This window comes from Triturus cristatus, chromosome 3_2 (genome assembly GCF_964204655.1).
Source record: "Triturus cristatus chromosome 3_2, aTriCri1.1, whole genome shotgun sequence".
Lineage (NCBI taxonomy): Eukaryota > Metazoa > Chordata > Amphibia > Caudata > Salamandridae > Triturus > Triturus cristatus.
Window position 1 is genome coordinate 660,908,326 of NC_140584.1, and position 26,817 is coordinate 660,935,142.

At 46.8% G+C, this 26,817-nt stretch overlaps 1 protein-coding gene across 2 annotated transcripts in view; it reads right to left on the minus strand.

Annotated features, from left to right (window-relative positions):
• Positions 1 to 26,817, minus strand: part of SLX9 (SLX9 ribosome biogenesis factor) — a 525,706-nt gene that overhangs the window by 467,687 nt on the left and 31,202 nt on the right. The window lies entirely within an intron of this gene.

Consider the following 26,817-nt stretch of genomic DNA (forward strand, 5'->3'; position numbering starts at 1 on the left):
TCTCTCCTATTGTTTACCATGATTCTGGAACCCCTGGCGAGTTGGATACAGGGGGAACCAATTATCTGTGGGCTGTGGTGGACGGAGGAGCATGAGGATACAAATTTGTTTCATGCGGATAACGTGCTCCTGTATGTGGCATCACCGTGGGCCTCAATAGATAGGATACTCCGGATCTGCTCCACCTTTGGGCAATCTTCAGTATATACCATCAACTGGACCAAGTCGGTGGTGTTTCCCCTGCGAGGTCACACCCCTGCTCTACCGGTAGCCTGTGACGCAAAGATCGAAAAGGAAGCCTTCACATATTTAGGAATTTATGCCACTGCCAAGGAAGACCTCTTTTAGAAGCGTAACCTCCTGGCCCCGCTGGTTCGATTTAGGGGGAAGACGTACGGCTCTGGCGTGCCCTGCTGCTGTCCCTACTGGGAAGAGTGGCATTATTCAAAATGATGGCCTTGCTGCAATTTCTCTATGCATTGCAAAATACGCACTATGTGATCCCTGAAGCGTACTTCGTGCCATAGATGGGGAGGTCAGGAGCCTACTTTGGGAAGGGAAACCACCCTGTATAGCAACACACAAACTCACCAGGAGCTGGTACGATGGGGGAATAGCATTGCCCAATATACAAGCATATTACTGGGCAGCACAACTGGTAGTCATAAACAAGTGGGTTCACCAGAGCCAGGGTAAGCCAGCGTGTGAAATGGACGAATTAATAATGGGAGCGGGGGGGTATAACGAAGCATTATATACACACCCCCAAAAACAGAAATTAACGGGGCCTACGGCTCAAACGATTGCCATCTGGCACAAAGTCAATAAACGCCTGGGATGGGGGAGCAAGGTAAAGCTTGCCACACCCCTCTGGTGGTCGGAGAATCTAAGTATCAAGGATTTGGCAAATGGGACATTATCGGCATCTCAAAGGTGAATGATCTGTGGGCGAGGGGGGAAATTATATCATTCTCGGAACTGCAGACACAATATGAGCTTTCTGAAAAAGAACTCTTTAGGTACCCTCAAATTCGACATGCCCTCATGGGGGTGGTCCAGAGAGGGGAGGACATACCGGAATCATCACCATTGGAAGACAGACTCCTTTCCAATCCTATCCCTAGTAAGGCCATATCTATTACCTATAAGAAAATTACCTACAACCTACCTGACCCACTCCTCACTCTCTGTGAACGCTGGCAGGCAGATATAGGACCTCTAGAAGAGGAAGATTGGCGGGAGGCACTCGCATCACCCTGCGAAGTGGCAATCTCATCAGGACTGCGTCTTATCCAGTAAAAAAGATTATACAGATCATACATCACATGCACTAGATTGGTTAAAATGGGCAAGGCGGTTGAGGCTGGATGCAAAAGTCTTTGTGGTAGTATAGGCACCTTCTACCATACGATATGGAAGTGTCACCTGATACACGTTTACTGGGAAAGATAATCAAATGTTTTACTGATGCATGTGGTGGGGCCATCCCACTATCCCCGAAATTGTGCCTATTGAACATATGGGAGCCAACAAACATGAACCGAACTAAACAACTGTGGGCTACGATGGGTCTCATGATTGCCAAACGCAAAATTGCCAGGAGGTGGGGGGCAGAGTAGTCTCCAACTCTGGTGGAATGGGAGCATGACATGGACTGGTGCATGGTCGCCGAGGCAGAAGTATATAAAAACAGAGGGTGCCCTCGGAAATGGGACATGACCTGGGGCAATTGGAACTCATTCAGGGGGAACATTTGTAGCCCGCCCCATGCTAGGGGGGTCAACATCCATGGACAGAACGGTGAAGGGGGGGGAACCCTGGATGAAATTGGATGAGGAAGTGTTTACCTGTGAGCCTACAGGTTGTCATAAACGCTGTAACTATCTGATGTGTCCAGCGAGTCGTGCTGATGCACTATTGATGTAATGTCTTCTTGTTATGTTTAATAAATAGATTGTTTAAAATAAATGGAACTACAGCTAGTAGAAGCAGTACCTCTCTGGGTCGCTGTGCATCCCTGGCCAGTAGAGCAGAGGGTCTGCCCTATCCTGTGTTTTTCAAATACCCAAGTGTTCTGCTTCATGTGCCAGTGACAACAGGAAATTCCGGTGCACTAATGGAACCACTAGCCTCCTGCTAGTACCTGACACAGGATTCACCAACTCACTATAAAGTAGGCCATCCTCCCAGCCAACGAAGTATCTCCTGACCACTCCTTTGTTGACCTGTTTCTGGGCTTCCTTCCGAAGTCCCACAAGCATAGGGCACTCTTCCTGTGCTTTGCGGAAATCTTCCTAGGCAGGTTCTCTAGCAGCAAACACACCCTGCAGCTCTGAAGTGACAAGGCTCTAGCACCTGGTTTGCTCCAGGAGCCTCATCCTCCTCTGCCTTTGAAGCAGAAGTTATCACCTCCACAGCCACTGCCTTCCCAGGGTCTGCCTTTTCCTGTAACGAAGCAGACAAAAGGAAACTTTTCAGACACTCGCCCCCAGTCACAGATTTGAGTTGAATCCATCATTGTTCTTTAGCTCACTCCGCCACCCTAGTTCAGACCCAGCCATACGCAAATCAGTCTTGACCCTGTTCCTCATGGGAACAGTCCAGCCTGAACTGCTAAGGCAGGTCTTTCTGCAAACGACCTTGTCCTAGTCCCTGCAAACAAGGAATGATCTCAGTTCCCCTCTGAGACGGATGTGCAGCCTGTGCACTGGTCAACATAGCTGAAGTGGTCCAAGTCATAAAGGCTTGCAGTCCTGGCACCAGGCCAGGGGCAATCAAATCATTTCCCAAGAGACATCCAGCACCTTGCTTTTCCCTTACCTCTACATCAACCATGGCCACCTTGCCACGGAGTTCAATCTCAACCCTGGCAAGTGGATACTCTATGCCAGTGGTCTTCAAACTTTTTGATGCAGAGACCCCCCATCAACATTTTTTAGGCGTAAGGACACAACAAAAATCTCTAGAACCTGGTACTCCGTATCACTGACAACCATAAATGTTCACCAGAGAAATGGTCAATCTGTGATTGCACCTCAGTAGTACCAGGTTAACACCCAAATATAGCAATAAGCAACAAAAAGGTGACCAGCACAGCTTTACAAATGGCCTTCTACTAAGCGTCAACACCTCTTACTGCTTTTTAGTGACTTTTGAACCTTTTGAATAAATACATTTTTTTTGGTTAAAATCAGCAGATTATATGGCAGATGATGGATTATGTGGCAAATGTGATAAATCTATAATCATGCTAAAATCACTGCGGCCTCACAATCACATAATTCCAGTGCCCCTTCGTATAATAGCTGTAATGCATGGGCTGCAACTTTATTGCACGGCATTTGAGGAAAACCATATTATATTTCATGGTATGCTGACAGCTTGGTATTTACAGCTGCATGTAACTGGAGGTAGCTGAACATCATTCATCATAATTAAAACATACATACATTTTTTAGGTCTTACCCCGTCCGGTAGCTACATATAAAATAAAGGGCAGCTTCAATGAATAATAAATACATTTTAAAAAGTTGTTACTCAGTGGGAAATGCACTATAATACATTATGAAAACTCTATTAGTTAATGCACTGCAAAGGTCTGTGTGAAACTAGAGAGCCACCGAATTAAATCGTGGTTGGTGCAGTGGAAAATAGTCACTTGTGTATTTTTAGTGCTATGAGTTCACAGCCTGTGACAGAAAGTACTGTGAATATGTAAATCTTTATTTTATACTTGCATTACACACAGTATAAGATAGACTGCTACAAAATGTTTTACGATAAAATGGTGCTTCCAAAATATACAGGCTGCTTTCAAAATATAGGGGCTTATTTACAAGCCCCTTGCGCTGCATCATTTTTATGGCGCTCTGGTTGCACAGACCCATATCTACGAGGCCATGCGAAGTCACTTTGCGTGGTGTTTCATGGCCTCCTAGATATGGTGTAAGGCAACGCTGCGCAAGTTGTGTTGCCTTACACTGCGTAGGGGGAGGGGGGGGCGTTCCATGGGCGTTGCGGTGGGTTTTCCCATGGGTTTTGACACATTCCCAGATTTACATGCATCTGTAAACCTGAGGATGTGTCAAAACTGTACGCTGCCCCAGGGGATGCGTAACGAGGAGAAATATCTTTATTTCTCCACAGTTGTTTCCTCTTTCTATGTGTGGCACACATAGAAAGAGGAAAAAGCCTCCATGAATTGTTTTTGCGCAGAAAGGCTTGCCTTCTTGCACAAAAACAATCCTGCAAACAATGCACACACCCTTGCACCATGGTGCAAGGGTGCCTGCGTTGGCGCTAGGCACCAAATTGTGTGCTGGCAGAAAGGACAGGAATGCACTGTATTTTATAAATACAGTCCAAGCCTGCCCTTTTGAATTGGCATAGGGCAATGCAGCAAAAATACTTGCGGAACTGCCCTACACCATTTCACTGTAAAGGAAGCCCACAGATTTTAGTAATGTCTATACCCTATGTAATGCATTTTTTTTAACATAACTGTCCCTTCAACACATTCTCAGGGAAAGTAAAAGCTATGTAAATACGATGACAATTAAAAGCAAGCACTTCACAGCTCAGTTAACTCTGTGCACTACCACTCAAAAAGTTTCAAGTGATTCAGTGAATGAACTTCAACAGCACTCTCCTTTCCAGAGAAATCAAAGCCAGGCAGACAGTTAAACACACCTTTATGCCAGTGTACTGCTGTCCTGAAAGAAATGCAAATGTGCACAGCCAGTTAATCTGCAAATCCTTTACGTTTGCAGATTAACTCGTGCACATTTGCATTTCTTTCAGGCCAGCAGTACACTGGCAGAAAGGTGTGTTCAACTGTCTGTCTGGGAAGGCATTTTAACTACCCTGTCTGGAACGTTATCTTTAGCAAAGAACAGCGCGACCCCCTTCCCATGACTCCAGGGCCCCCCTGGGGGTCGTGCCCCACAGATTGAAGACCTCTGCTCTATGCTCTCTCCACGGGCTACAAAACCTCTATCCTTGCTACGGGGGGGGGGGAGGAGGAACATCTGTTCAGGCTTAAGGCACTTCCTCTCAACCATAGTGCGGAAGAATCCAGTATCCCGCAGGGCAGGCACTTTCCTCCCATTGATACTAACTTCTTGCACAATCCCCATTGTGTTAGAATGAATGTGCTTCAGAGCATCTGGGTCCCTCTCCCAGAGCTCCATAGCTACTAGGGTGAGCGTAACTGGACCCTCACGCATCCCTTTACCCACATGTAACATGGTTGCTATCACAGGAGTTGCTGGGTCAGAGTTTCACCTGAAAATCCCTCTTGAAGTGCCACACCTGGTGGCACTTGTAGGAAGTCACCAACTAGGACTTGGAAGAACTTCTCTGTCCGCTTTCCTTATAATGCTCCGTCCGTGACACACCGTTACCATTCCCATTTTGCCTGGGACCTCCTGGATTCCCATTTGAATTACCCTGTTCTTTACCCTCCTGTTTAGAACTGGTCTGTGGAGAGTTCCTCTCCCTCTTTGGTTCATAACCATTCAGTTCTAGCCTCTGTCAGCGAACCACCTGTCAGCCAACACTGCAAGCTCCTCTGGATCCCTCTCTCACCCAGATCGGACAGGTATTGCCTAAGCAGGATGAAGCACTGCTCCTTGAGTCGCTTTGCCACCTTCAACTTATTTAAGGGACTCAAAGTCCTTGGCCTCCATCCCTCGCACCCACTCATGCAATATTCCATGAATCCAGGTCTCAAACAAATCATCATCTGCTCTCTAGCAGTCCTGGAATCTCTGAAGGTACTGAGCTAGCTTCAGCCCAAATCGTCTACACAGAGCTTCTTCATACTTTCAGGCCACACTCCCCCTCCCCAAAATAATGTAATCCGTATTCAGGGAATGGGGTCCCCGGGCCTTCACAAGGCTCGGGGAGAGTGGGCGGGGCTGCACACACCCCGCTCCTTTAACAATCAAATCAGCCCCGGGGATAGAGTCCCTTTGGGCTTCCTAATAGGTCAGGAAGGGGGGGTGCAGGCACTCTCCTAAAATTGTTTTATAAACAGCCGCTCCTCCTGGGTTTTTAGTGTTGTGTTTTTGACTGCACCATGGATCCGCAGCACAGTACACCAAAAACAAAATATTTAGGCCCCGGTGAGGTTCCGCTGCTACCCTCCCAATAGGTGTGAGGGGTGAGGGGGCAGGGGATCTCTACCCTGCCCCTCTATATTTTTTTTTATTCTTGTTCTAAATGTAAAATGTAAATCCAGTATTTGTAAAGCGCAAACAGCTACCCGAAGGCATCCCAGCGCAGGGGGCCTTCGGGAAGATTAAGGAAGCAATTGCCCAGAGTCGCATGGTGCTGGGCTGACCTGCCGCCGGTGCCGGGGATCTAACCGTGAGCCCCAGATTTCAGCATCAGTCGCCCTGGCCGCGGCGCCACAACTCTTCCCTGGATATGAGGCTGAGTCTTCGAGTCCTAAAATGGATGTGCACATCCTTGTTGATGGGGTGGCAGCAAATCATACATTATCTTTTCATCTGTTGCATTTGTGGAGGATCCGCATCCCTACATGTGCACATACATTTTAAACCTTAAATTCTCAAAACCTAATGAACGGATTTACAACTAATCACAAAAAGCACGCTTTGTGAATCAAGATCTAGCTTTCTGATACATTTGGTGCAATTGTGTTCTGACATTTTTGATGTACCGCTGTTCAATTTTCCTACGGAAAAATGAATAGGGAAAGCACATTTTGGAAGCCCCCCCCCCCATACTTTTCTCGCTCCCAGCTAGCTGATCAACCCGAACATTTCCAGGAAGGAGCAGAAATGGATGAGACTTTTTGATGGAAAGGTTTGTGAAGATTCGTCAAACAGCACTAAAATTATAAGCAGATCAAATAATGCTTTTACTATGGAAACGCAGAGCTAGCTATAACTACCCAGTGGCAACGACAACCTTGCTTCTTTAGGGCTGTTAACCCGTTCCATGCGTCGGACGCTCGGGAGCCGTCTGAAGCAACAGTGCTCGTGTGCGGACGGATACCCTGCGTCCGAGCACACGCAACTGGAAATCCCTCTGGTGAGGGTACAAGAGGGATTTCCTTTGTTCCAAAAGAGCCTCGGGAGCTGGGGAAGACCTCCCAGCCTCCCAAGGCGGTTCTGATTTTTTGAGTGAAATGACGATGGCGCGGTGCTGTAATTTCACTGAAAATTAAAGTTAAATGAGCCTACGTGCTCTTGGGGCTCTATCACCCCCCGAGCAGATAGGCAGAAAGGAGAGGTATCATTGGAAAGGGGAGAATGAAAAATTTCCTAGCTAACGTAATGGAAAGTTTTAATTCTATTAAGGACTCTGAGGCGAGGATTATGCTCTTCTTTCTTCACATTTATTGACAGCAGCTATTTTAAAGTCAGATAAAACAACTTTCCCATGAACCATATGGAATCAACAGACAAACAATAGAGTGTCTCCAGATAGAGTGTCCCTTCAACTGGACCAATCAGGAGTCCCCATGGTGCTGATAGTCCTCTGTCTCTGCCCATGCGTCCTTTTTCGTCGCTCGGTCAGCCATTAAAGACATATCAGGAGTCATTTTTATTCGAATCCCCTGTAAGGAGCAAAGTACAACGTAAGCGACAGAAATGGTTAAGGTTTAACCCTGAGGAAAGAAACATGTCAAAGCAACGAAATTAAGTCCTGCACCATATATACAGAAACAAGGCAAAAATTACTTACTCTCATACGAGGGAGGGCAAGGAATCAAGCACTGGGTGGGATAATTCTCGCCTCCGAGTCCTTAATAGAATTGAATCTTTCCGTTACTTTAGCTAGGAAATTTTTCATTCTATGTCAGGACCGGAGGCGAGGATTATGCTTGTTTAAAGCTTGCTCACCACCAAGTGAGCCATATCCATAACCGGTTTGAAATAAAACCGTTTAAAGGTGGAGTCTGAAGACCAGTCTGCAGCATTCAGAATGTCTTCTAGATGAGCTCCCGGGGTAAATGCTTTGGAGGCCATTGCACCCCTGGTACAATGCGCCGAAAGCTCGCATATTGATGCCTGCTTCTTGCATTATCCACCGAACCCAACGAGCAATTCTGGGTGAGGACACCGCCTTGTGGGGTTTCTTGAGTGCAATGAGCAACTGGTTCTCTCCAGGAGGCCTGAACTCTTCTGTCATCTCCTCATAAGCCTTAAGGCAGGAGACTACGCATAGTTTTGGAGACTCTGGGAAAGCGGGGTAAGAGATAGACATTGTCACACACTTGGTGCGTCTTCAAATGGTAAACGTCACTCCAGTGGGGGGAAAAATCCTACCGGATACATCTAGAGCCCTGACAGCTGAAACACGTCTGCAAGATATCAGACAAAGCAGCATGGCTAGCTTTGCAGACAGTTCCTTTCTAGAGAGGTATCTATTTGGTTGCCACGATATGAGTAAATTCAGAACCTGATTGACATCCCATAGCTGGGCGTAGCGCGGTTCGGGGGAAGCGAAAGACGGATACCCCAAAGAAGACGACAAACTAAAGGGTGCTCACCAACCGGGGAAACATCAACCATAGCATGTCTCGCCAAAATGGCGGACTGGAAAGTATTAATGGTCCGATAAACAAAACCGTCTTCCACCAAGGAAGCCAAAATATTTAAGATGGAAGTCACATCTGCTGCCACAGGATTGATATTCCGTCGCAGACACCAACGATACCACCGTCTCCAGGTAAATCGGTAACGTTTGATCGTGCTGTCTGCCCAGGCCTTCGACATAAACCTCTCAGCCGCTCCCGAAAGGCCTGGGACCGCCCATCGTCCCCTGTAATCCGCTATGCCATGAGCCTCAGGGCACCTTGTTCGATCAGTGGGTGGGGAGACCCTTCCGGATCGAGGAGAAGAATCAGAAAGAGGGGGAGTGGGATTGGAAAATCCCAAGAAAGTTCCAGAAAAAACGGAATCACACCCGAGAGCTCTAGATTGGTGAAATGAGCACCACCTCCGCTCCCTGGCGCCGAACCTGGGCCGAGACCCGGGTGATCATCGAGAACGGAGGAAAGGCATAGCCCGTTTCCCCCTGCCAGTCCTGAAGGAAAGCGTCCGTTTGTTCTGCCAACGGATCCGGCCTCCAACTGAAAAATCTGGGGAGCTGGTGATCCAGGCGAGAGGCGAAGAGGTCCACCGAAAAAGGACCCCAGAGGCACTGGAGGTCCGCAAACACTCCCGGGTGTAATTGCCAGAGACTCTGGTCGTGAAAGTGGCGCGAGTGGAAGTCCGCCACCTGGTTGTTCTGTCCGGGCAGGTACTCCGCCGTGACCGATATCCGGTGGTCTAGGCAGTACTGCCAAAAATTCGCCGCTAGGTCCGAAAGGGCCCTCGGGCGTGTTCCTCCCAGATGGTTGGTATAGCGGACCGCTGAGATATTGTCCATCTTGAGGAGGACGCAAGATTGTATGGAGTCCTGGGTCCAGCACTTGATCGCGAATGAGCCAGCTAGAAGCTCCAGGCAGTTGATGTGTAAACGTTGCTCCGAAGGAGACCACACACCCCACGTGGTGAAGGCGCCACATCGCGCGCCCCAGCCTGACCTGCTCGCGTCAGACTCGATAACTAAATCTGGTGCAGATCCTAAGATGGCTCGACCATTCCACGCTTCCATGTTGACGAGCCACCACTGTAGCTCCTCCCTGGATTCTGGAGTAAGGCACACTTTGTGAGAATAAGGCCAGCTTCTGCGAAGGTGCCGCCTTGAGGCGCTGCAGTGCCCTGTAATGAAGCGGGCCGGGAAAAATTGCTTGAATGGAGGCAGAAAGAAGGCCCACAATATGAGCTACCTGACCGAGGGAAAGCTGAGTCTGAGCTAGAGCCCTCCGAATCTCGTGCCAAATTTTTGTCATCTTGCGGGAGGGAAGACTGAGGGTGGATTCCACCGAGTCTATCAAAAACCCGAGGTTCTGCAGGAGATCTACCGTGGTCTGCAGTTGACGCAAAAGCGTCCCTGAATCCTGCGCCATCAGCAGGATGTCGTCTATGTAGACTATAAGCCTCATGCCGGATGCCCGTAAGTGTTCTATCACCGGCCGAAGAACCTTGGTGAAAGTGGAGGAAAGACCGAACGGAAGGGTGGAGAATTCGTAAGTCTTGTTTCGCCAAGGAAACTGAAGAAACCAACGGTGGGGGGTGGTGAAGGGGGTGGGGGGGGGGGGGGGAGACAGGAATCGCCAAATAGGCGTCCTTGAGATCGAGGCGTGCCATCCAATCGCCGGGCCGGAGAATATCGCGAAGAAGATGGATACCCTCCATCTTGAAGTGGCGGTAGACCAGCCACTCGGTGAATTCGCGTAAGTTGATGACTGGGCGCCGCCCTCCGTCTACTTTGTCGATGAGAAAAAGGTTGCTGATGAAGCCTCTGGGATGCGGCATAGACTCTGCAATCGCTCCCTTGTCTAGGAGGGATTGGACCTCCTGATCGATCAAAACGGCTTCTGCCTCGGTAAATAAGAGGGGACGAGGAGGCGTGATCTGATAAGGCGACCCGTGAAACTCTATATGAAAGCCCCTTACAGTTTGTAGGACCCAAGCATCCCCCGTGATGGAAGTCCACATTGGGAAAAAATGCGCCAGACGGCCCCCCGCTCTTAGAAGGGAAGAAGGGATTACACTCACCGGAAGAATTGGAGCCGCCTCCACCTCTTCTGCCTTCTCGGTTCTTGCCTCGCCGTCCACGGGTAAAAGTTTCAGAAGCGAGCTTGGTCTTGGTACTGTCCGTGATTGGGGCCTTGACCTCTGTTCTGGTTGGGACGGCCGGACAAGCAGCCCCTACCTCGTTCAGCCCCCTGAAAACCTGGGGTCGAAACACTTTCCTGATAGAAGATTGCGCCCGGTCTAGGGAGGTGAAGGTGTTGACGAACCTCCCTAGCTCCTTGAGAAAGGGCTCGCCAAAGAGGCCACCCTGCGCCACCGGGCCTGCCTCGGAATCCGCCAGGTCCCCAAGTTTGGGGTCAACCTTGATGAGGAGCGACCTGCGGCGCTCAATGGAAATCGCGCAGTTGGCGTTCCCGAGGAACACCACTGTGCTATGGGCCCAGGAAGAAAGGTGTTCGGGAGAAATTAGGGACTCCGAGGCCTTGGCTTCTTCCGCCATATCCAGAATTTTAGTAATGCGTCTTAATATGTCCAGCAATTTATCTTGACAGGCCCTCCAGGACCTGTCAATGCCCTTCTTGGGATCTTTAACGAATTTTTGGAGAAAGGTAGCCATTCTGGGGTCAATATCGGGGGTGGCGGCTAATTTCCCCTCCAAGGAAGGGCGAGGGCACTCTGCCCTAAGGCAGTTACGGGTCGCAGGTTCCAGAGGGCGGCGGATCCGACTGGCCACATATTGGGCGACCTTGTCCAAAGGTTCCCAGTCGGAGGACCTCGAATGGAGGATATCATCCGGGTCCAACATGTCTGCACAAAGATTTTGTTCCTCAGGGGTCTGAGTTGGTTTGGAAGGACGCCAAGGGTGGGACGGTTCGGTAGAGTCGTTCGCGTCTCCTTGATGGGCGTTCAAGACAAGGGGTTGTGAAAATAGACAAAATATATTGCTTAACTGCAATTGTACCGACCCGGGTCAGGGGCCTAAGGGCAGACGCACAGACCAAGCTCTCACGGCAACACACAGCTCCGGGTTCCGATGCGCTTTGGAATGCGCGGAATCCCAGGCGTGTTCGCCGCGACAGGCACGCAATCCCACGCCCTCTGGCGGGGAACCAAGTCCTCCGCAAGCCGGCACCACTACTACGGGCGCTAGGGAGCCCAGAAACTCCCACGGCCGATTGCGAGCCACTGAGTAGCGGCAGGTCACAATTACCGAGAAAAAAACCAACCTGAGGCGGAAAAAAATCAAACAAAATTTTTCGCAGCAGCTGAGGAGCGCGCGCTTCCTCAGACGAGCGAAAGCACGCGCCTCAGCACCAGCGCGCCGTGTGCAAAGCCGACACAGGTTCAACAACTGATATGCGCATAGAATAGCGGTAACCAAGTGCAAGGATCGTAAAACTAAGCGTTTAAACAACACAGAATACAGAAGGAATGCAACAATAAGCAGAGCATAGTAATGGAAATATAAAACGTGACTTATCTCGGCTGCATGCCTTGAAGAAAGAGGACGCATGGGCAGAGACAGATGACTAACAGCACCATGGAGACTCCTGATTGGTCCAGTTGAAGGGACACTCTTTCTAGAGTCACTCTATTGTTTGTATGTTGGTTCCCTATGGTTCATGGGAAAGTTGTTTTATCTGACTTTAAAATGGCTGCTGTCAATAAAGGTGAAGAAAGAAGAGCATAATCCTTGTCTCCGGTCCAGACATAGAATCCCCCCTTTTCAATGGTACCCCTGCCTAGTGGATCCCTGGTTGGGGATCGCCACAAGAGGGTGATCCCCAAGCAAGGATCCACCACTAGACACCAGTGAGAGGGGAGTGCCCCCGTTGGCAAGGGCCTTCGCTCCCACCAAAGTTTTTGGGCATATTCAGTATTTCTGCCCCCCCTTTGCGGGCAGAAAGCACACTAGGCACCAGGGATTCTTTAAATATAAATTATGGGGTGGGTGCTGCCCAAAATGGGCATGCCAATGCCCGCACACCCTCCAAACATACTGGACAGTCTTCCTGACCCCTCATGGGGGGGCAGATGGGGGTTATTACCCCCGACATGCCCCCGGGCAGAAAGCCCACTTGACACCAGGGATTTTTTTGCTTTAAATAAAAGAGAGGTGGGGGCTTCCAACAATGGGTAAGACCATGACCCCACCTAAATTAAATTAATTCCAAACAGTCTTTCTGCCCCAATATACCCCCTTCCGGGAGGAGGGGAGGGGCAGAAAAGCCCACTAGGCACCAGGAATTATTTTGTTTGAATATTATGGTGGTGGAGGCTGCCCAAAAAGGGCATGCCAATGCCCCCACCCTCACACAAAAATGTGACTGTTTTTCTGCCCCTCCTGGGGGGGGGGGGGGCAAATGAGGGTTATTGCACAGACAGCCCAAAAGACACTAGGGATTGTTTTTGCTTTCATAATAGAGAGGTAGAGGCTGCCTACAATGGGCTTGGCCATTCCCGCACTCCACATAAATGAGGACCGAAGTCTTTCTGCTTCTCCTAGGGGGTAGGTGAGGCCCCCTGGGGTGGGCAGAAAGCCTACTAGGCACCAGGAATTATTTTTTTTCTTAGTGTATGGCTGGGGACTGCCCAGATTTGTCATGCCAATGCACACCCCCTAAAAATGGCCACAGTCTTTCTGCCCCTCTTCGGGGCAAATCGGGGTAATAGCCCACTAGGCACTGACCTTTTTTTTTTTGCAATGAACCTAGCTGTGGATTTAGACCCTAGCTCAGCTGGCACCTAGGGAAACCTAGCAGACCTGTACATTTTTTAAACCAAGACACCCAGGGGAATCCAGGATGGAGTGACTTGTGTGACTCACCAGGTTCTGTTGCCGAGAATCCCTTGCAAACCTCAAACTTTGTTAAAAAAAAAAAAAAACATTATCCTCACTTTTCTGTGATGGAAAACTCTGTAACCTGCGAGAAGCCACACATTTCGACCCACCCACCATTCGCAAGTCTACCGATAAAAATTGTACGTCACTTGTGTGGAGCCTGAATTCCCCCGGGGGCTTAGTTTTCAAAAATATACATGTTTGCTAGGTTTCCATAGGTGTCCACTAGTGTGGACCCTGGATTCCCCTCGGTGCTTAGTTTTCAAAAATATACAAGTTTGCTCGGTTTCCCTAGGTGCCTGCTGGGTTAGGGTTCCAAATCCACAGCTATGCACATTGCAAAAAAGCATTTGCAATGCAATAGGTCTCGCATTTGCGAGAGTTTAAGCTATTAGCAGTATTCAAAATGACAATGCCTTTTATTAATCAGTTTTAAAAACCAACACATATTCTAAAAGGCATTGTCATTTACAATGCCAATAGCTGAAACCCTCACAAATGCAAGACCTACTGCATTGCAAATGCTTGTTATTAATGGGGCATGCGCTACAGATACTTGATGTACACCGAAAAAAAGCGAGTAAGTACTTTATACAATAAGCTAACTTGCTTAATTTCTGCACTAGATGGCAATGTTAGCTCTAGGTAAATTTAGAACTTTTTATGAATGTGAATGAGTTGCGGCTGATAAAAGACCACTTGATTTTTTTCCAAGTCATTTTACTAGAACTCTTTAGCCACTGTAAAACATCTTTACACCTGCTCTGTTGTAATCAACAGCACCTATAAAAGGGAAATTGCATTTGTTTTGTTTTGATTCACCCCACGTTGTAATCCTTCACGCTCCACTTTTGCAGAGATCTACATATTTGTAGTCTTGTGCTCCTGTAAGCCCTTTCCTTTAGACACAGGGCTGCTTTTAAAAGAAGTAGGGCGAGCTGCGCACAAGAAGCGTGGCCACCATGATTTACAGTAAAAAAAACAAAAAGCGATTGGGGTGAGCAGCGTGGCCCGTCCCACCAGTGGTCCCATTGTGAAACTGAAAGCGCGCATAGCTTGCTGCAAATACAAAAAAAGCGTCTGCCATTGCTTAAGCTGCCGTCCCACCAGTGCTCTTTAGATTAATTAAGCAAAGAGTTCTCCCGATGGGCTAATGCAAGCTATACAGTAAGGACACACGTAAAAGGTCGGGTCATGATGGGAGGTTACAAAAGAAGAAAGGGAGGTACTAAAAGGGACTAATAAGCCTATTAACAAATCAAAAACAAACATTTACAAAGGACAGTCACAGCAGCCAATTGAAAAGATGAGCGGAGAGTGGGCGGAGCTTCAAGTCCATACCTCAATACAGCATGCCTCTCACAGCAGCGCATGTAAGCTCAGGCTCAACATAAAAAGGGTAGGTTTCTGTGGAAAAAAGTGATGTGTCCACCTTGCGTTTTGGGCCGTTTCCGGTCACGGGCACGAGGCCTACTTCATAATTACCCGCCAAAAAAAACACGCATGGGTTGACCCCAGAACTAAAACGCAGGGCTTCAAGACGCTTTTTAAATTCAAAAGTTATTGTTAACTTCATGCAATCCAAACTTTAGTGCCAAATATAGTCTCACTTTCGTAATGATTAAGTTAAAATGAATACATCTTATTTACATAAACAACTCTGGTTTTACTTAAATTAAATCAAATAAAAAATTTTTGTTGTAGTCAAATCCTGCCTCACAAGAATCAAAGTTCATGTTTCTACTCTTGAGCTACACATTCATGGCTATCTCAAAGAAACAAAATTAACGAAAGTAACCACCAATGACTACGGGAATACTTCTTAAATACCTGGAACTAAATCACAGTACTTCTAGTCACTTCTTATATAAAGTCTTACATTCATAATGATATTAGAATAAATGTGTCGTATTTATATACAAATTAATACATTTTTATTTAAAACAAAACAAATTCAATAAAAACAATTCAGTTATATTCGAACCATACCTGCCAAGATCAAAATTTCCCTTGCCTCTACTTTTGAACTACACGTTCATAACTATTTCAAAGGACAAAAAATTTACAAAATAAACTACCAACATATCTTAATCATAGTCAACAGCCAATCTTAAACAACGCTAGCAGTAATATAGGAGACCATCTTACTGTCTTGTTTCAAAACACAGGAACAAAGATTCAAGTGTCACAGCAACCTATCCATCCAACCCAATCGGAGTACAGGAAACCAGTTGAATTCTACACCTTCTCATAATACTGTTTGTAAATTCCAAAATAGAAAATAATAATGGATCTCCATAATCTCACAATCCACTAATGCTCATTAAAAATCTCACAATCCACTAATGCTCATTCAAAATATTATAAACTGTTAAAGCAATACATACAATTCTCTATCAAGATTAAGGCCTAGGTTCCACTGTTCTCAAACTGTTCATCCAAAAGATATCTCTTGCTCTCATTTTATTTCTCCAAATCACCATCACTTCTATCAAATGCTATGTTATAAATATTTAAAAAACTGAACTTATCTAATCCTTTACAGAGAGTGTTCCTTTTTGAAATGTACAGCAACAGGATATTTTGACACATTATTTGTAATCGATCTAATGTGTTCCTTCCTTCTCTCCCTCAGTGTCCTTGTTTGTGGAGCCAACATATTGTCTATTACAGAACTACACTACCAAATACACGCAATTCATAGTATTGCACTTGATGAATGACAAAATCTCAAAAGTAAATTTATTAGTAACATCAGTAACATTTCTCTTGTTATCAAAAACATATTTGCAACACATGCAATTTCCGCAGTTATAATAGCCTTTTGGTTTTTCAGGTAACCAATTACGGACATCAGATGAAGACTTAAAATTTTCCATATACTTAATAGAATTAGTAGGACTTAATAAGGTTTTCAAAATAGGTGCTTTCTTAAAAGTGATCAATAGTTTTTTGAGTAAAAATGTTGACATTTCAGGGTCAAGAGAGGACCTTCAATGTTTCAAAAGACTTTCTGTAAATTATGTTTTTACCATTGCTGTATATTTGTGATAAACCTGAAATCATCTGGTTTAGTATTCAATCCTCCTACTTTTTCTTCAGCAATTCATCTCTGTTAATTCTGTTAGCTCGTTCTTTGACAGAATTCAAAATCTTCACATCATAACTATTTGGACTTGGGCTTCCACCGGCAGGGGAACAGGTGATTTGATTTTGAAGTGCCGGGCAGATAAATCCCTTAACCTAAAATAATATACTTTTTTTTTTCCAAACAAAAACCGATCTTTTTATCACACCTAACTATAATGTTACTTCAACCTTTGCTATTTTCAATCAATTTCTCCTTTAAAAAAAATAAAAAGTAAATTTTATTACCGTAAGTAATGTCAACCCAACCCCACCAAATACGCCCTTCGGTCTTGTGAGACGGGGGTTGGCCACGTTGCCCCCTTCTGCAAGCTTCATTAGGCCCTGGGGAGCCAATGGCCTTTATTTTATTTTTTTAAGGGGAGGGGGCAGTGTGACCCACCGTTCCCGGATCACATTAGGCCATGGGGACCACACCTAGGGCTCTATGTATTTTACAGTGACGTGGGAACAAGTGGCTCTCCTCCCTGAGCCTTATTAGGGCCTGGGGACCCCCCCCCCCCCCCCCCCGCCCCTCCCAGGGCTTTTTTCTTTTTTTAAAGGAGAGGGGGCCCCCTCTCTGAGCCTCACTATGCCACTGGGACCCCATCCCCCAGGGTTCCATTTACTTTTAAAGGGGGGGGCATGTGGCCCCCTCCCTGAGCCCTATTAAAACCTGGGGACCACGAGCATTTTTTTCTTTTTAAGGGGAGGGGGTGCTGCGTGGCAACCCCTCCATGAGACTTACCAGGTCCTGGGGACCTCATACCTCAGGCCTGTATCTCTTTTAAAGGGAGAGGGGTCACGCCACCCCCTCCTCGAGCCCATTATAGCCCAGGACCCCCATCCCCTGGGGCCCGCATCATTTCTAGGAGGGTGCCATGGTGCCCTCCCAGGGTACCCACCATTCACAACGTTGGGGGCTGTGGGGGAGCCCCAGGGCTACCGATGCACCAGCCGGCTCCTCGCATGCTACAGGAGCCAGCTACTTATGCTGCTCCCTTCAGATGGGACCAATCTATTGATCCGTTTCCATGCCCGCATCAGTGTGGGCAGGGAAACAAATCTCAAATCTGTTCCCAGCTGGCAGCATTTTTAAAACTCCCGCCTGCTGGGAGCAGACTTTGCGTTTGCTCCCGTTTGGCAGGAGTTTCAAAAAAATTCACACCAAGCGGGAGCAAACACAGGTTTTCCACACCACTGTGGGCAGAGAAACTGCTTTGTCTGGGGGTGGGCTCCCCAGGACACAGCCAAGTGAAATGGCTGTGGGGATGGGGTCCTTGCTGCCCAGAGAAAGCTCAGGGAGGGGGGCCGGGCCCTCCCTTTTAAATTTAGTAGCGGCCCAGGGGGATAGGGTCCCCAGGGCCTTTTTAAGGTTCAGGACGGGGGGCCCGCCCCTTTTTGAAAGTTTCAGCCCTGAGGGTGAGCTCCCCGGGTATATAATGGTTTAAGAAAAGGGGCCCTGCTAACCCCCTCTCCTGATGGAATGCGGCCTCGGGGTGGACTCCCTGAAGCTATAGTGGCTCGGGAGGGGGCCTCCTCCCAGTAATTAAACAATGTGGCCCAGGCAGGATCGGTCAAAGAAATGGCAGGGTTTATTTCAATTTGGTATAATTCCATTCAGTAGTTTTTGCTGTCGCACTTCTTAAAGAAGTCTATGGAAAATGTACAGAGATTTTGCATTTTGGGGCCGGCATTTTTCTACGCCCCCGCTTGACGGATCACCCCAAAACTTTCCATGTACAAACTAGCCAAAAATAACACTTTTTAGAAACGGTTTGTGGAGAGTCATCAAACAGTGCCAAACTTATTAGCAACACAAAAAAACACATTTCCTATGAAAACACTGACCTAACTAGGACTACCCAGTGGCGACCTCCACTGGGATGTATAATACACACACACAAATATCGTAACACATTCTGATCCTATAGACCGACTTTTGTCTGGCGCAGTAGAAATTGTATAAACGCAATAGAAATAGACAAAAGTACTGCGTGTATGACCAACAACCAGTCTATGCATAAGGGACTTAGGCTTGGCAAAGACAGAGGGGTAGATTTACAAGCACCTTGCGCCACTTTTGCGTCATTTTTCCCATGTTAAAAGTGACGTAAAAGTGGCGCAAGGGGCTTGTAAATCTGCCCCAGAAAGTACATGAAAGGGGCAATGGAGAACCAAGCCCTGGAGAATCATTGGAAGCGTAATGGAGTGTAACCCTTATGTATACCTGCAGGTTCCACTGAATTTAGGTCTGAGGTTCAAGGGCCAGCAGAAAGAATGAGAGAAACATTTAAAAAACCTTTTAAAGTGAAAGAGGTAGTGAGGATGTCTGTGTTTATGCACGATAAACGACATGTTTTGACAATGCAGTGGGCGCACAGGGAGAGCATCGTGCATTTCAGTAACATCTTTGGAAATAAAATCATTTCTGGGAAATAACTGGGAATGAGGAACTAAGAGCTTTATTTTATCTTCCACATGACTCTTTCTATAAGCATGAGCCAGAACAAACAAAACAAGCTCCAGTACAAAGTGTCTATTTGTAAAATGCCCTAGAAGGCATACAGTTATTGCATCGGTGCTTTACATAATGCATGCCACAGACTGAACGGACGTCTGGCTAGCAATAACTTATTATTATCATCACCCAACTCACAGTTATCACTTGATCGATCTCAGAAGGGATGATCTGGCCGTTCCGGGGATTGAACTTGTGACCTCTAACTGGACGCTCAACCCCATGAACTATCTTACCCCACCTCATTAGATTGCTTCTTCCGTTCTACAATGAGTCGTGCGGTGAAGAAAGACTCGCCTCGTCAAATATTACTGTATTGGAACGTCTCATCCTTCTGTGTTACTCGCAGGACTAGTTGCACAACTGCTCTGGCTCACACGAGTCGAAGAGCAATCACCGACATAAAAGAAAGTCTTTGTCTTCACCTGCGCCACAAGCGCCACGGGTTTCAGTCATCGAGGCGTTCAGCTCCGGTATCATGTGAGTGTTTGCTATTAAACTTCGGATTATCTCCATACCGATGTATTTACTTGCAAACTACATTTTTTATTAGGGACTACTTATCATAAACTGTACATTTTATAAACGTAGTGGACTGCCATGCGAAAGTGGGGCTAAGCATGGCATGTACCGTGTACTGGTAACCAATAACAGCTTTGGCTAAAAGGTTTATAATATCGAGCCCAATTTTCGGAGGTTTCCCTAGACATCTTCAGAAACAAGCATCAGCAAAGCAATAGGTTTCGCCTTTGAGCTAGCCACGCTGCACAGCATCCGCGATACAATGCAGCATAGATTAAGTTTAACATTTAAAAAACAGTAGTTTTAGCCACAGCTGCGCGTCATTTTGTATGCATGCACGGGCCTACAAAACGTTTTTTGTGTGTTTTTTTAAGTTACCAATCCGAGTTGGATCGAAAACCAAACAAGCATTTACAATGCAAGGGTCTCGGCATTGTTAAAGTTAGAGCTATTGGCATTGCTCCTGACATTATTTTTGTTTATGTTTTTAAAACATTTAAAGAAACAGCATTGTTATTTGCAATGTCAATAGCTTAATCACTCTCAAATGCGAGACCTATTGCATTTGCACCCCCACACAGAGCCACACACACAAAGCCACCCAAACACACAGAGCCACTCACATAGAGCAACCCACACACAAATAGAGCCACCCACAGAGCCACCTACACACACACACACACACACACACACACACAGTTACCCACACACTGACTCTCTTAACCCCTTCTGTGCCACGCCTTTCCCCCTCCTGTGCCGGGCGTTTCATAAGTGGGCGGGTTTCATGACGAGATAGTCTCGTCATGGGCACAGCGCGACCGTGCTCCATGACGAGACTATCTCGTTATGGGCACAGAAGAGGTTAAAGCCCTGCAGCTGTCAATAAAGCTAAAAATGTTACAGCTTTTTTTTTTTATTAGAAAACTTTTATTGTATCCGCCAGATGCAGCCAAGCTATGAACGCCAAGGGCACAGGGGATTAGGAGGTTTAAGGGTCGAAGCTGCAGCAACCAGACAAATATGTGTCAAAACAAATGTTATTGTTTCAGTTTCACCTGTCACTTTTACTGTTGGTAATGACATGTATGCAAAAGAGTCCGCAATACGTGGACCTTTCACATCAAAAATACACAAGATGTTAATACACACCTCTCAGCCCACCCTTCTTTGGAGAGAGTCGCGTCCTTGAATCCATCTTCACCTTTCAAACAGGTGCAGCTCTTCTCATGGGGGAAGGGGCGAGCAGGTTAAGAATGCCCTCATAAATGCTTTAGTGAATTGGTCACAAAGCTTTCAGTGGACACGCGGCCCCAGAGGCTTCCGTACCTTCCCAAAAACATTCTCAATTGATTTCAGTCAGTCCCCTATAAAACCATGGAATCCTCCCTACTTGGAAATGCACATGGTTGGCTATGAGAAAAGTGTAAGCATACAATGGAGACTGGTATTAGTGCTATGGAAAGATTCAGAACATCTTTACAATGTTAACATTTCTATTGCACAAGGAGTTTTGTTCTGCTTATGCAATCTGCTCAGTTTCATGCGTTTTATGAGCGGAATTCAGAGGCTGGCTGCGGATGGTGCCCAGCTCTGCACACGGAGGGGCTGGGGCTCAGGCCTTGGATTTGAGCCCCCTCCCCTGCAGTCACTGCACACCCTATTGACGTGATGGCTGTTCTGGGTTTACCCCCACTCCTCGTGGGATGTCTGGGAGGTTTCAAGATTGTGCTAAATTCCGCCTGCTGTGTATAATGTTTGTCCCCAGAGAGGTGTCGCAGGGACTCCTCCCTCCCCACCTGTAATTATGCCCTTCGTCTTGAGGGGGAAGGTGGAAACTCAGCCTTGCCTGTTGTGCCCAAATCGGGATTTAATATCACGCGTTCTTGTGATGGGGGTTGCCCACTGCTGATGGCTGAGAGGATTAGCTTGTGTGGGGGATATAGCCTGCTCCGAATTTCATCGCTTTAGTTAACTACGCTGTTTTGTGTAGTATGGACATGCTTTTTGGGCGTCGGTTGTCGGGGCTGGAACTCAGAACCGCAGAATACCCAGTGTCCACAGGAGCGAGGATAGTGTCTCAATTCTCCCTCAACGTATATCCTCAGATCTGTACCTTAGAAGTAATAGACCAAAGAGGAATACCCAGAAGAAGAAAAGGAGACGTCAACAGGACAACACTATGTATGACATCAACAGGGGGTGGATGGATCAGAAGAAGGCGGGACTGTAGCAACAAAAATAATAAACAGGAGAAAAAGAGAATGACAAGGTTAATTACCTGAGGGGGGGAAAATGTGAGTAAGTACGCCACCCTGTAGCAACAAAGATGGTTGTGTGCTCTCTCAAACTTACATAGCGGATTTACACAACAAGCCTGCCCTGATGTCTTCAGAATAAGGCAAGGAATACCTTATTTTTGAACAGTCCGTTGAGTAATAAAACGGGAGAGGCCCCGTGATTTTGGGGAGAGGAAGAGTGTCTGAACGAAGCATGCACTTCCCAGGAAATCAAAGAACAATGTTCATTGAGCGTCTCTCTCGGCAAACATAATGTGGTGCAATTGCAATTCCCAGTAATCGTTGGCTGACAAAAAATGGGAGAGTTCTCTGTCCCTGAGTTAGCTGTCACTCAAGGAACAACCCTTTCACCGCAATGCATAGTCAGTGGCCAATACGTGCTGAGAGGTAAATAATAGTTCAACAATCTTAAAACAGCATTGATTGCTTCTTATGCACCCGAGCTTCGTTCCGTGAGCGTACGAGCTTCATAAGTAAATAATAAACGAAAGTGTCTTACTGTTATCGTTTTGGCTGGTCCTTCGCCAAGACTCCGGGTAACAATGTTTCTTCGCGCTAGCGTGCTTCTGAAGGGGGAGGATTGGAAAGCACCAGGGAGCGGGATAATTCTCTTCCCGAAGGCGTTCCGTAAATCCAACAAGGCAGTTGATTCAATGATGACAAAGAGATAAGGATGGGGGACGTGCTGCTCCGCGCGGCGGGATTCAGACGAGCTGCCGGGAATCCAAATTACCACAGGAAAACAACGTCGAGCTGCTGAAGGTTCCTTCACAGGATCGGCGTAACTGATCATAGAACAAGTAAGCGCTGTCAAAATGCGAGGTCTCTTGGGAATTTGCGGGGAACGGGTTCACGGCGTGGTTAGCTGGAGCTGAGAAAGCCAAGCGCTGATCATCAGACAAACGGTCCGTTTAAACACCACGCGCTAAGCAGCATGGGAAGGCACACAACCCCTCCCCCCAGACTCAGGGCTTTCTGGGACATGTAGTGTATCACATGGGTAGAAGGTTAGGAGACAAGCGGGACGGGTAACATCGGTGCGCTGTACAGTAGTTTGGGGATTACAGGTTTCTAAAGTTGAAAGGAATCCCAAGCTTAGCACTTTTAGGGTGTAAAAAGGAACCGGGCATATAACATTTCTAGCCAGAGGGTGATTTTTATGAACGGCCTAAGAATCATGCCGTTAAAATGGGTACGTTCCTGGTATTCTATACATGGGTACGGTGGAGTGCGGAGTTTATGCCTCGCCAGGAGAGCGGGCACTGGGTGTGTTTGTTTGGTGGTTTTGGGACTTGCTTAGCATAACGATCAGTGTGGGACTCCTAAACCCGCCAATCAGTGTCCGTGTCATTGAAAGGGGGCGTGGACCTCCGCACTGTCTCGCATGCCTCTGTGCCTGGCAAGGACTCTGCCCTTTTTCCTCTGGTGTGCCCCTGAACCCATCTTGCAGAGAGGCAGGACACTGTAGATCGGACAGTAATGGCGCATGGTGACCACGCCTGGTTGGGGACATTATTTATGGTTCACCTCTTGTCTAGTTAGTGCAAAGCAGCGCATAATTGGACGCCTTGATTTTTCCTCCTGACGTTCCAAGCCCACATTTTCATAAAAGGAAACAATTACAACCATTTACCTCCACAAATAGACGTAGGACCCCAGACCGAGGAGCAACGGGGATCACGCCATAAACACCACCGCCTTTCTCCGAGGTCAAGCAGAAATGCCTCGGAGAAAGGCAGCGGCGGTTTCGGATTCGGGGGCGTGTTTTTCTTTTTCTCTCTCCTCTTGCCATTGGCTGGAGGAGAGAAAAACACGCCCAGCGAAAAGTAACAAAAAAACACGCCCCCGAATCTGAAAAGGACGGGGCTTGTTTTGCGAGACAAGCCTCTTCTCCAATGAGAAGAGTAGAGAAGAGGGGCGGGTTCAAGCCCCTCTTCTCCATGTCATTAAATCTCGCGAGCGAGACTGCGCAAGCGCAGCCTTCACTAGCCGAGACCTAAAAAGGACATAAAACGAGCAAAAGCACCACATGGGCGTGTTGGGAGAACGGCGACGCAACACGAGAGGGTGGGAACACCGAAGCAACGGGGGGGAGATGAAAATAGGGGGATTTTGGCCACAAAGCCATAGGCATTACAGATGGTTCTGAAGTCTTACTAATTGCCTACTTTATGGGTCAGAAGCAGTATTATTCTTGCATGTGCTGGTGAGGAAATGGTGCAGTGATCACCGGATACAAATCATTGGGTTCTACAGCAGCCATCAATGTGTGTGCCACAAAAGAAGCAGTTCTTATCTAAGACAGTGCACCATCACTGGAACCTACAGAGTTCTCTTATTCCAACATACAGAGTTCTCTTATTCCTGTACGGAGATTCACAGAGCTCTCATAATCAGCGGCGGCTCCTCCACAAAGGCGGAGCAGCATCGCCCCACAGTTTTTCAGCAGTGGGAAAAAAGGTAAAATAAAATTACAATAACACGTTATTATCATTTTAATTTTCCCTGCTGATGCAGTTTTGCGGGGTAGAGTGGGCTGGGTTGCTCACAGAGCAGAGGGAGGTGTGGTTGGGGCACTTTCTAAGTGTGCATAACGGTTTAGCAGGCCATCTTGGGCCAGCCAAAAAGTCGTGCACACTTTGCATGTTCTCCACGAGGCTGTTCTTGAGTCTGGGCTGGGTGGAGAACAGGATCTAAGTCCCCGTGTGAGCGCCAAACCATGGTGCTCAGACCAATCACAACGCTGCTGTCATGGCGACACAGCTCACTGATAGTCTTAGGGGAGCCTGTGTGCTTCCTGCTTCCGTTCCAAAACTCGTCAGGAAGAGAAGCGGAGGAGAGACACTGCCGTGACGAGGTAAGTGCCCGCCGCCACTGCATAATGTACATCTATTCTAACCTGGAAAAGACACAGCTTTCACAATAATGAACCACCCACAAAGCACCAGTGGTTGCTACTGAACTTTAAAGGCACCATTACGTAGATCTCCCACAGACTTACATACCGATCCCAATTTGCAAAAAGTGAGCAAGAGAAGTGAACAAACACAATTTTAGACAACAGAATTAGAGCTGTGGGTGCCTTCTTTTTTCCTTTACATGTGCCAAAATGGCCAATTTCATTGCACTTATTTACATAAACTTGCTAAAACCCCCTAGCTTTTGAAGGGGCACTTAACACATATTGTATTACAAGCATGCCCTGCCTAGAGATCCTGATCCTTCCATAACAATTGTGGGTTTACCTCCAGGAAAACATGAAAGAATTGAGTAACAGTGCATTTTACAACAGGATATCCCATTGTGATAGATTGGGTTGTTGGTTGACTGGGGTGTGAGCCCTGGGCAAGCAGCAACTAGAATCCTCGCCAGGGTGAGGCACAAGCCGACCCTAAATTAACTTGTGCTCAACCCTCTGGTAGCTTAGCACAGAACAGTCAGACTTAACTTGGAGGTAAAGTGAAAACACAACACAAGAAAAATCCCACACCAATTTACAAAAAAAGAGCACAATTTAATAAATAAATCAAGACCAAAATGACAAAAATCCAATCAGTAGAACTGGAGATATGCATTTGTAAGTATTTTAGTAATATCAGCAGAAAGAAGCACAAAGCGCCAACTGTGCATATCTGGTCGGACCAGGTCAAGGTCACAACTTCACGTCAAATGCGATGGAGCTTGGGCCGGCTAAGGGACCCACATAGGTCTGCTGAACACCATACATTATATTCTGGTGCGCAATCTGTGTGGCGTTACATAGCGAGACTTCACATCGTCCAGCGTCAGTTTCGAAGAAGCTGTGCAGCAGGGCTTTGTGTCGGTTCCGGGAAGCTGTATGGCGTAGCTTGGCAGGGCTTTGTGTCGATTTTGATGAGTTGGCAGCTGTGCTGTGAGACTTCCCAGGGCTTTTAATTTACAGGCCCTGGGCAACTGTAGTGTCACTTTACTAGGGACGCACAAGTAAACTAAATATGTCAATTTGGTGTAAGCCAATCCTTCTCAGTTTAATGTAGAGAACACAAGCAATTTAGCACTGATTAGCAGTAGTAAAGTGCTCAGAGATATAAAAGCCAACAAAAACGGTTCCAGAAACACGACGGTGAAGGCAAAATGTTTGGGGATGACCCTGCAGAAAGGGCCAATGCCAACAGCCATACAATTTGCTAAAGAACCATATGTGTTATAGACAGTTAAAACATCAGGTTATGGCATGTCAACTTGCTTACCTAATTACAAAACATATGCAACATGTTTCTTCATTTCTATATTTCACTTTCTTTAATTTTCTACACTACACCGTCCAAATATATTTTCAATTTGTGTGGTGAATGAAAATATATTTGAAAGGGGCAAGCAGGAAATGCTGTATGGTTCAGAGATTTAAAAATCTCTAGTTGTAGACAGCATAGCTAGAAAGCTCTTCCTGGCTCGTATAACAGTGCTAATGCTAAGGCAACAGGCAAGTTAATCAGACTCAGGCCTCAGACAGCAGTAGTGATAATAGCTTAAAATGCTTAATCAGTTTGAAAGAATGATGTGGCTTAACACAAGTAATATAATAGTAGCCGCAGGAGCCCTCTTCTAGCAGTGAAAAAAGATCCGCAATAAATTTCCTGAACCCACAATGAATTTTCATTTAAATATCAGTTTTAAATATACTTTGAAATACAATCTTTTTGTTCCCAAAACATCAGTATGTCACTTTCTGAAACTGCACATGCTGCTAGTTCATAAAACTTCCTTTTAGATAAAGTCTGATCCCCTAAACAAAAGCTTGTCAGGTCCAACTCCTAATTCATCTGGGTTTTTAAACCCTTTGGCCCCCCCCTTTGTGGTAACAATTGACTCTGAAATGACTCGCCCTCCGGCCCGGCCTGTAAGTACGCC